This window comes from Oryctolagus cuniculus, chromosome X (assembly GCF_964237555.1).
Source record: "Oryctolagus cuniculus chromosome X, mOryCun1.1, whole genome shotgun sequence".
In the NCBI taxonomy this organism is placed as follows: Eukaryota; Metazoa; Chordata; class Mammalia; order Lagomorpha; family Leporidae; genus Oryctolagus; species Oryctolagus cuniculus.
In genome coordinates, this window is record NC_091453.1 from 38,760,621 (window position 1) to 38,770,937 (window position 10,317).

At 42.7% G+C, this 10,317-nt stretch overlaps 1 pseudogene; it reads right to left on the reverse strand.

The window, feature by feature from the left end:
* Positions 1-8,679: 8,679 nt before the first annotated feature.
* On the reverse strand, positions 8,680-8,857 carry LOC127485090 (U2 spliceosomal RNA; annotated as a pseudogene).
* Between the last annotated feature and the right edge of the window lie 1,460 nt (positions 8,858-10,317).

The window sequence follows — 10,317 nt, forward strand, 5'->3', positions numbered from 1 at the left end:
GAATAGAGGGGCCCTGCACTCACCTCTGCCAGACAACAAAGGAAGGACCATGTTCTCAGGAGATGGCCGGAGGGAAAGCTTTAGTAAATACGTGATGGGAATTATTTTTTTACATAGAGCTATCTTTTAATTCCCTTTTCCATGAATTTTCTTTTTTAAAGATGTATCTACTTATTTGAAGGAGGGAGGGAGGAAAAGAGAGGGAGGAAGAGAGAAAGAGAGAGAGAGACAGAGAGACAGAGGGACAGAGAGAGAGACACACACACATACACACAGAGGTCTTCCATTCGCTGGTTCACTCCCCAAATGGCTGCAACAGCTGGGGCTGGTGGAGGCTGAAGCCAGGAGTCTGGAGCTCCACCCTTGTCTCCCCTATGGGTGACAGGGGCCCAAGTACTTGAGCCATCTTCCTCTGCCTTCCCAGATACATTAGGAGGGAGCTGGATTGGAAGCTGAGCAGCCAGGATTCGAACAGGCAGTCTGATATGGGATGCTGGCATTGCAGGCAGGCAGTAGCTTAACCCACTGTGCCACAATGCTCTCTACAAGTGATGGAATTCTAAACAGTACAGACTCTGGAAGGAGAGAGAGAGAGAGAAAGAGAGAGAGAAAGAGAGAGTGAGAAACAGCACACTACAGCTGCTACCTCATCTCCCTGGCCTAGGGCACACCACCTTCCAAGGTAAAGGTAAGTGGAAAACTCCATGAGTCCCGTCACCACCACAGGCCAGCAGGCCTAACTACAGGAGAATCCCACAGTCCTCACAGGTTATAAATCAAGTCTAGTAAGCTGACTGTGGTCTAAGCAACCACTTCACTGCAAAAATGAGCCCACATTACCTCCCTCCACCCCCAAAGCCCCAGATCCCAGCTATTGTGGTACAGTCTCTGCTAAACTCCACTGTGTTTTAGGGCACAGCAAGCAGTCCTGTGACTACCAGAAGATCCCAGGGCCAGAGCCACGGGTGCTTCACAGGACAGGGAGCAGGCCCTTCTGCATTCCACAGCTGTAGAATGGCTGAACCTAAGCCCTTGGAGCCATGCTCCGCTCACTCTGGGCAATATGAGGAAGTTCCCCTCTGCCTTTTGGGGCTTGATGCCACCAAGAGTTGATACACAAGCCCAGAGCAAGTTCCCTTCTGCATCTCTTAACACAAGGTACTGGGTGGCCATGGCACAAACCCCAGCATCACCAAAAGTGCTCTTTGGGAAATGGAGAAAGTTCCTCCTGGGTCCGACAGCTCTGGGAGTGCAGCTGTTGATGCAACAAATACTAGAGTAATTCATATTCACCAGTGGGACCTGAAGGGTCCTATCTGCATTCCTCTGCATCAGGCTTGCAGCCACTAGTCCACATCCCTCGGCGTAATTGACACTCAATCTGTGAGACCTTGGTAAGAACACCACTGCACCCTCCAGCTCTGAAACTGGGACTCTTAATTTTAGAAATCCCAGAGACACCTGTGCTCCCCGGTGGGAACCTAGAGAAGGTCCTGTCTGTATTCTTCTGCTCCAGGACTGCATTTACTAGTGCACAATCCCCAGTATAAAGTGCAAGCACTATGTGGGAACTCAATAAGGTTTGCTCTGAGTATGGCAGCTCTGGGACTGTGACTATTGGAGGTATATTCCGTCTGAGTTTACTCTCAACGGACCAGAGTAAGGACCCCAACGCATCCTACAGCCTGGATCTCTGACTGCTTGTTCTGCAAGTCTGAGGAACACCGGTATGCTTCTCTGCAGTGCCTGGGGAAGAAACTATCTTCATCTCACAGACTGAGTCTTGAACTGAGTAGTGCACAATTCCCAGCAGAACCTGTGATCAACCTGTTGGGTATGGGTAAGGCACCCTTAGAGTCCTGAAACTTTGGGATTGAACTGTTGGAGTTATACTCTGCAGAGTCACCTGAGCTCTTCCTGTGGGACCAGGAGAGGATTCTATCTGCATTCTACTATTCCAGACCCATACCTGCCGCTGCACAATCCTCAGAATAACCTGCGTGTGAAACATGAGATGTAGGTAAGGTCTCCCCTGCAAACCTGCAGCTCTGGGACTGTGACTGTTGTTAGTTCTCTAAGTCACAGAAACACCTGTGCTTGCCTTGGGGGACTTGGGGAAGGTTCTGTCTTCATTCCACTGCAGACTCACAGTTGACAGTGCAAAATACACAGAATAAGCTGAAGTTTTCCCATGGGAACTGAAGAAAGTCCTCTTCCTGCCCTGCAGCACCAAGACTGTGACTATTAGTACTATATTCCCCAGAATAGCAAGAATTCACCCTGTGGGACCTATGAAAGACCCTACCTGCATTACACTGCTCCAGGCCTATACCTGCCAAAGCACAATACCCGGCATAACCTGCATTCACCCCCATGGAACCTGGGAAAGTTCCTTTTCACATTCCTCAGTGCTGGGACTAGGATTTTGGTGCTATAAGCCTGAGCATCACCCATGCCCACACAGCAGGACCTAGAGGAGGTACCATCTACATCTTGCAGTTCTAGGATCACAGATATTGGTGCTACAAGCCAGAGTATCACCAATTCTTGCCTGGAAGGACAAGGTTACAGCCTACTCAGGGTTCCACAGCACCAAGAACATGGATACTACTGCCACACATCCTCATGTGATTGACACTCAGCTGTCTGGAGCTTGAAGGCACATAACTTTGGAAGCCCGTGTCCACTTGAAAGTCATGCTAATATCTCTGCAAACTGCTGCAGAAGAGACAACTGTGGCTCTTCTAGGCACTGCTGACATTGATTGTAGCTGAAGTCACTCAGAGTTTACGTTTCTGGGCTCACGTAGAATCAATGCCAAAGCAACTATTCAACTGACAATCCCACATTCCATCTAAACAAAGTATTTTTCAATGAAAACTACCCTGTAAAGAAGGAACTATTACACCAGATGTGAAGATATCAATGTAGGGACACAGGAAACATGAATAAGCAAGGAAGCATGATAACTTCGAAAGAACACAATAGTTCTCCAGAAATGTATCCTGCTTCAAAGGAAATCTATGAAATGCTTGAAAAGAATTCAAATAATGAGTTTACAAAAACTTAATGAGATGTAAGAGAATACAGATAGATAATTCAAAGAAATCAGGAAAACAGTGCATGGCACGAATGGGAAATTCAACAAGGAGATGGGAATCATTAAAAATATTATTCAGTATATAGATAGTTATAAATGTTGTCATCACCAAATTATACCCTCTTTGTAATAATATGCCCTTTTTTCCTCAATTTGTGATCCTTGCCAGGAATATTCTGTAATGTGATATTAACAACCCCACTTTCAAGAAAAATTGTGTGTCTGTGTGTATGTGTGTGTGTAATATTTAAATACGGAGTGAATATAAATGTTAAAAATAAAAATGTTAAAAATTTTCAAATAAAATGAATAAATAAGTCAAAAAAGAAAAAAATGGTATCTTTCCACTTTTTTAAAAAAAAGAATCATAAATGTTGGATATGAAATTATCAATCAATTAAATAAAAACACAACTGAGAGCTTCAACAACAGAATGGGCCAAACAGAAGAAAGAATTTATTATCTTGAGGACAAGACTTTTGAAATAAGGCAATCATACAAAAATAAAAAGAAAAGAATTAAGAGGAATGAAGAAAGCCTATGAAAAATGATATACTATCAGGTGAGCAAATATTCTTATTATTGGGATACCAGATGTAGAACAGAAGAAAAAAGGCATTGAGAATTTACTTAAAGAAATAATATTTGAGGGACCGGCACTATGGCATAGTGGGTGGGGTCATCGCCTGCAGTGCCTGCATCCCATGTGGGCGCCGGTTCGAGTCCAGGGTGTTCCATTTCCGATCCATCTCTCTGCTGTGGCTTAGGAGAGCAGTAGAGGGTGGCCCAAGTCCTTGGGCCCCTGCACCCGCATGGGAGACCCAGAAAAGGCTCCTGGCTCTTGGCTTCTGATTGGTGCAGCTCCAGCTATTGTGGCCAGTTGGGGAGTGGACCAGCAGATGGAGGACCTTTCTCTCTGCCTCTCCTTCTCTCTGTGTAATTCTGACTTTCAAATACATAAATAAATCTTGTAAAAATAATACTTGAAAACTTCTCAAGTCATGAAAGAGATATGGACATCTAGATGCAGAAATCTCAAAGGACCCCAAACATATTTACCCAAAAAAGACCTTCTCTAAGACATATTATATAGTCAAATGGACAAAAGTTAAGGACATGGAAATAATCCTGAATACAGTGAGAAAAAAATGTGGAGTTACATATAAAGAAAAATCCATTATACTCACAGCAACTTCTCAGCAGAAACCCCACATGCCGGAAGAGAATGGGATAAGATATTCAAGGTCTTGAGAGGAAAAAAATCTTCCAACCAAGAATATTTTATCCAGTGAAGCTATCTTTTAAAAGTGAAGGAAAACTATTTTCCAGACAAGCAAAAAGAGAGAATTCATCACCAGTAGACTAGCCCTATAAGAAATCCTAAAGGGATTATCAATCATCATGAATACATGACCACACAAAATTCACTAACAATGAAGATACACAAAAAAGGAAAGACAGTCCAACCTTATCAAGCCAGAAAGGTACCAGAACACAACGATAAGTAATAAGAGAGGTAGCAATCAACAAAATAACAAGAATTAGTTTTTTTAAAGGTTTTTTTTATCTTTTATTTAATGAATATAAATTTCCAAAGTACGACTCATGGGTTACAATGGCTTCCCCCACATACCGTCCCTCCCACCCACAACCCTCCCCTTTCCCACTCCCTCTCCCCTTCCATTCACATCAAGATTCATTTTCGATTATCTTAATATACAGAAGATCAGCTTAGTATACCTTAAGTAAGGATTTCAACAGTTTGCTCCCACACAGAAACATAAAGTGAAAAATAATAGATGATTTTTTTAAATGATGATGAAATCAGATCAGACCTATTGTCATGTTTAATCCCAGTGAGAGTCAAGTTGGGAATTGATAATTTCTTTTTTTTTTTTTTTACAGAAGATCAGTTTAGTGTACATTAAGTAAAGATTTCAATCGTTTGCACCCCCATAGAAACACAAAGTGAAATATACTGTTTGAGTACTCGTTATAGCATTAAGCCTCAGTGTACAGCACATTAAGGACAGAGATCCTACATGAGGAGTAAGTGCACAGTGACTCCTGTTGTTGACTTTACCAATTGACACTCCTGTCTGGCATCAGTAATCTCCCTATGCTCCAGTCATGAGTTTCCAAGGCTATGGAAGTCCCTTGAGTTCTCCGACTCTTATCTTGTTTAGACACGGTCATAGTCAAAGTGGAGGTTCTCTCCTCCCTTCAGAGAAAGGCACCTCCCTCTTTGAAGACCTGTTCTTTCCACTGGGATCTCACTCACAGAGATCTTTTTGCCAGAGTGTCTTGGCTTTCCATGCCTGAAATACTCTCATGGGCTTTTCAGCCAGATTAAAGGTTTATTTTTAAGGATTATTTATTTATTTGAAAGGCAGAGTTCACTCCTCAGATGGCCACAATGGCTGGAGCTGCGCTGATTCAAAGCCAGGAGCCAGGAGCTTCCTCCAGGTCTCCGACGTAGGTGCAGGGGCCCAAGGACTTGGTTCATCCTCCACTGCTTTCCTAGGCCATAGCAGAGAGCTGGATCACAAGTGGAGCAGCCAGGACTCAAACCGGTGCTCATATGGGATGCTGGCGCTTCAGGCCAGGGCTTTTACCCACTGTACTACAGTGCTGACCCTAAGAGAATTAGTTTTTATCTATAAATAGTAACCTTGAATGTAAATGAATTAAATTCCCCAATCAAAAGATTTAAGTTGACTTAACAGATAAAAAAAAAGACCATAACTATATGCTGCCTACAAGAAACCATACTCACAAGTAAAGATGCAGATAGCATGAAAGAGGACAGTTTGGAGACCAAAACCAAGCTGAAGTAGCTAATCTCATAAAACAGGTTTTAAATTTAAAATTATAAAAGGAGACAAAGAAGGACATAACATATTGATAAGAGGACTAATTAGGCAAGATATAATAATCATAAATATATATGCAGCAAACAAGATCACACAAATCTATAGAGCAGATATTATTGTACCTAATGGGAAAGGTAGACTCCAATGTGACATTTGTTGTGGATTTCAACACTTCATTGTCATCAATGGACAGATTATTCAGACAGAAAATCAACAAAGATACATCAGAGTTAAACCATACTATAGAGAAAATGGACTTAGCAGACATTTGTAGAACATTTCACTCAACAGCTACAGAATATGTATTCTTCTAATCAGCACATGGGACATTTTTATCCTGAAAAACTGAATCCAGGCCGGTGCCGTGGCTCACTTGGTTAATCCTCCACCTGCGGTGCCGGCATCCCATATGGGCGCTGGGTTCTAGTCCTGGTTGCTCCTCTTCCAGTCCAGCTCTGCTGTGGCCCAGCAAGGCAGTGGAGGATGGTCCAAGTGCTTGGGCCCTGCACCCGCATGGGAGACCAGGAAGAAGCACCTGGCTCCTGGCTTCAGATAGGCGCAGCGTGCCGGCCATAGCGGCCATTTGGGGGGGTGAACCAACGGAAGGAAGACCTTTCTCTCTGTATCTCTCTCTCTCACTGTCTATATCTCTACCTGTCAAATAAAAAAAAAAAACTGAATCCACACCATGTATTTTCTTACACAAGAAAGGAATAAAACTAGACATCAATCGCAAGAAGAACTATAGAAAATTTATAAACACGTGGAAATTGAACAGCATGCTCAAGAATGACCAATGGATTATTGAAGAAATTAAAAAGGAAATTAAACAGTTTCTTGAACCAAATGAAAATAAAACCACAGCATAACAAAAGCCGAATACAGAAAAACTAGTATTAAGAAGGCAGTTCATAGGAAAGAGTGATTACATTAAAAAGAAGCATTTCAATAAACAATATAATGATGCATCTCTAGGATATAGAAAAGCAAAAAAAAAAACCCCACAAAATTAGATGGAGACAAGAAATAAAGATCATAGCAGAAATAAATATAATTGAAACTTTAAAAAAGCCCCCACACACAAAAAATCAACAAAATGGAGCCAATGCTGTGGCACAGTGGATTTAGCTGCTCCTTCTTAAACCGACATCCTATGTCAGAACATTGATTTGAGTCCTGGCCACTTTGCTTCCATCTAGCTCTCTGCTAATGCTTCTGGGAATGCAGTGGCCAATGGCCCAAGTACTTGGGCCCCTGCCATCCGTATGGGGGACCAAGATGGAGTTCCTGGCTCCTTGCCTTTGGCCTGGCCCAGCCTCAGTTGTTGCAGCCATTTGTGGAGTGAGCCAGTAGATGGAAGATCTCTTTCTCTCCCTCTCTGGCTTTCAAACAAATAAAATGAATCTTTTAAAAAAATCCATGAAGGAATAAATTCTTGGATACATACAATCTTCCAAGATTAAATCAAGAAGAAAGAGAAAATATAAACAGATTAATAGCATGTAACAAGATTCAAGCAGTTATCAAAAGTATCTCATCAAAGAAAAATCCAGGACCTGATGGCTTTACCACTGGATTGTAAAAAACATTTAAACTCCAATACTTCTCAAACTATTCCAAAACATTAAAAAGGTGAAACTCTGCCAAACTCCGTATATGAGGCCAGCATTACTCTGATACCAAAACAAAATCAGAGATACGACACATAAAGAAAACTATAGACCAAAATCCTTGATGAATAAAGATGCAAAAATTTTCAACAAAACATTAGCAAACTGAATCCAACACTACATTGAAAAGATCATATATCATGATCAACTTGGATTTATCCCAGGAATGCAAGGATGACTCAATATTCACAAGTCAGTAAGTGTAATAAATCACATCAACAGAATGAAGAACAAAAACCATATGATCGTCTCTATGGATAATAAAGCATTTGATAAAGTTTATCATTCATTCATGATAAAACTCTCATAAGTTGGGTATATAAGGAACATATCTAAAAATTATAGCCTATATAAGATAGACCTACAGACAATATCATACTGGCATGGACAAAACTGAAAACATTGCACCTCAGACCTGGAATAAGATAAGGATGTCCACTCTCATCAGTCTTATTCAGTATAGTTTTGGAAACATTACCAAGAGCAACTAGGGAGGAGAAAGAAATAAAGGGCATAAAAATTGGAAAGGAGGAATCCAGACTATCTGTGTTTTCAGATGACATAATATTGTACATGGAAAAACCTAAGCACTCCATGAAAAAAATGTTAGAGCTGATAACTTAATTCAATAAAGTCTAAGGATACAAAATAAACATACAAAAACAAACAAACAAGCAAACAAACCAACCAGGAGATTGGGCCAGTGTTGTGGTATAGCAGATAAAGCCACTCCCAGCGACACCTGCATCCCATATGAACACTTGTTTGAGTCCCTGCTGCTTTACTTCTGGTTCAGTCCCCTGCTAGAATGCCAGGGAATGCAGAAGAAGATGGCCCAAGTCCGTGCCCGGATGAATCTCCTGGCTCTTGGCTTTGGTTTGGCCCAGCCCTGACCATTACAGCCATTTGGAGAGTGAACCAGCAGATGGAAGATCTCTCTCTCTCTTTCTGTCTCCTCCTCTGTAACTTTGCCTTTCAAATAAAGAAAATAAATCTTAATAAAAAAAAAAACAGGAGAATGTCTAAAACTTGATATAAAGGTTTAAAGAATTAAAGCCTTCCTATCTCCTACTCCTCACCATGGTCATTGCTGAATTCTCTGACACTCCTATTATAGGTCAAAATCAAGCTTAAAAATGCAGCCCCATGCACATGTAAGTATTCATATCAAGATCTTACTACACTTGATCTTAGCCAAAAGGCCGAGAAGCGATTCATATCAAGCTCTTTATAGATATTAAAGTAATAAAGCATATAGATTCCGGGACCCCCCCCCCCAAAAAAAAAACCGGGAGTCATTTTGTACATCAATAATGGCTAAGCCCTCTTTTTAAAATATTTATTTATTTATTTATTTTTAAAATATTTATTTATTTACTTGAAAGTCAGAGTTACACACAGAGAGAAGGAGAGGCAGAGAGAGAGAGAGGTCTTCCATTCCTCTGGTTCACTTCCCAAAGGGTCGCAATGGCCAGAGATGTGCCAATCTGAAGCCAGGAGCCAGGAGCCTTCCCTGGGTCTCCCAAGCGGGTGCAGGGGCCCAAGGACTTGGGCTGTCTTCTACTGCTTTCCCAGGTCACAGCATAGAGCTGGATCGGAAGTGGAGCAGCCAAAACTCGAACTGGCGCCCATATGGGATGCTGGCACTGCAGGCAGCAGCTCTACCCGCTATGCCACCGCACAGGCCCCAGCATTTATTTATTTATTTAATTAATTAATTAATTAATTTATTTTTTGACAGGCAGAGTGGACAGTGAGAGAGAGAGACAGAGAGAAAGGTCTTCCTTTGCCGTTGGTTCACCCTCCAATGGCCGCCGCGGCTGGCGCGCTGCGGCCGGCGCACCGCGCTGATCCGATGGCAGGAGCCAGGAGCCAGGTGCTTTTTTTCCTGGTCTCCCATGGGGTGCAGGGCCCAAGCACCTGGGCCATCCTCCACTGCACTCCCTGGCCACTCAGAGAGCTGGCCTGGAAGAGGGGCAACCGGGACAGAATCCGGCGCCCTGACCGGGACTAGAACCCGGTGTGCCGGCGCCGCTAGGCGGAGGATTAGCCTAGTGAGCCGCGGCACCGGCAATTATTTATTTTTAAAAATTTATTTAAGGAGCAGGCACTATGGTGTAGCAGGTTAAGCTTTTGCCTGCCTTGTTGGCATCCCATATGGGCGCCAGTTTCAGGCCCAGCTATTCCACTTCTGATCCAGATCTCTGCTATGGCCTGGGAAAGCAGTGGAAGATGGCCCAAGTGCTTGGGCACCTGCCACCCATGTGGGAGACCCGGAAGAAGCTCCTGGCTCCCAGCTTAGGCCCAGCCCAGCCTAAGTGAGTGAACCAGCAGATGGACGATTGATCTCTCTCTCTCTCTCTCTTTCTCTTTTTCCTTATTTCTATGTATCTCTGTCTTTCAAATAAATAAATAAATCTTTAAAGAAAAAAATTATTTGAAAAGCAGAGAGAGAGAGAACTCTTCAATATGCTGCTTCACTCTCTAAAAGCCTGCAACAGGCAGGGCTGGATCAGGCAGAATTCAAGAACCAGTTACTCCATCTGGGACTCCCCCATAGGCAGCAAGGATTTAAGCATTTGAGCCATCATCCGCTGCCTTCCAGGACGCATTAGCAAGAAGCCAGATTGGGAGCGAAGTAGCTGAGATGCCAACAAACATCCCAAGCAGCAAG